The following is a 1,411-nucleotide window of genomic DNA, read 5'->3' as shown; positions in this document are numbered from 1 at the left end:
CAATGCCAGCCGAGCCAGCCTCTTGGATTCCTCTTGTCGTTCTTCAAACCGTCGTGACTCGTTCACCGCTTCTCGCCGCCATAGCGAGTGACACCGATGATAGACCACGCATTCCCCCCTTTCACTGTGGTCTGCGGCGGGGCTGAGACCATCTCACACTCGTTATTGACCGGTGTGCTGCTGACTGTCTTGTACAGTTTCACCTTCCATGTGCTGGTGCAGTCCTTCTTTCAGTCCTCGTCATCCCGTAGTCCATTCGACGCGGGCAACGAGTCAGAGCAAGAGGAAACATGCTCAGAAAAAAACAGTCCGACATTCAGTGCTGAGACAGCTCGCGCCAGCTGGTGCATTGGGGTCACATTGAGGTCGGTTCGAGCTCCCGCTTGATCCACGACCACTGTATCGTGCCGTGCCGCCTTGACAAATATGCCTGTACTATTCTGCGCAATCGACTCTTGAGCTCCCGTAATCGAGCGTAACAATCTCGACCTGTCAAGATGCGGTGCTACCCTGAGTCGTTGTTGGCATCACAGTGACCAGTAGACCATTCGTTGCATTCTGGACCCTGTGCCTGCACGCACGTACACGCTGCTCGTTGTGGCCAACAAACTTGATCGAAGGCTCAGGCTCAGAGCGTGAAGGTAAAGCGTCGTTCTAGCGTCGCTGGCCGCTCTGTCACGCCGTGCTCTGCTCCTCCTTCGCCAATCTATCTATTCGGGCCCGAGACTACCCTGTTTGGCTGTTCCTGCGCCTGTTCCTGCGCCTGTTCCTGCGCCCAGGCCAACACGACGGCCAGCAGCAGGAACACATGGCACCACCCAGGCCCATTCGTGGCCATGCGACCCTTTTTGGCCCTGACATTGAGGACCTGGTGCCTGACTAGCGGCAGGCTGTGGCTGCGGGCCTTTCCTTTCGCTGACGCCATCCTCGGCCTTGTGAGCCAGACGCGAACAATAGATGGTGTACGCTCACATTATACTGCATTCTCCGGTCACCGTCAGGTTGGCGTGTGTTTAGCTTCGTCCCCTCGACGTGGCGCCAGCAGGCTCAAGGAATAACGCAACAGACTCAAGTCAGCTGCAGATCGACGATATGCCTCACTTCACTCTTTCGCAGGCCTGGTCGTCCCATCTCTGAGACCTGTCGTCTAACCACCGTTCGACGCACAAGTGACAAATCGCCGTCATCAAGCCGACATCAAACGGCTTACAAGACAGTCGACCTCGTCAACAGGGGTACTGCTGTCATTGTACCTACACCGCACATCATAGAGAGATGATCGAGCCAAGAGAGGGAGGGAAGAGGCTCGAGAGGTAGAAGAGGATACACCCCCTCCCGCCCGGCCCGTCACCGTCGCTCATTGCGCGTCGACATGCAACCCCTGCCCACCTGCCAACCTGTCCATCCTGGG

Source organism: Verticillium alfalfae, genomic scaffold (assembly GCF_000150825.1).
Source record: "Verticillium alfalfae VaMs.102 supercont1.5 genomic scaffold, whole genome shotgun sequence".
Classification (NCBI taxonomy): domain Eukaryota; kingdom Fungi; phylum Ascomycota; class Sordariomycetes; order Glomerellales; family Plectosphaerellaceae; genus Verticillium; species Verticillium alfalfae.
The sequence above is the reverse complement of the archived record's forward strand: the minus strand, read 5'-3'. Positions refer to the sequence as shown.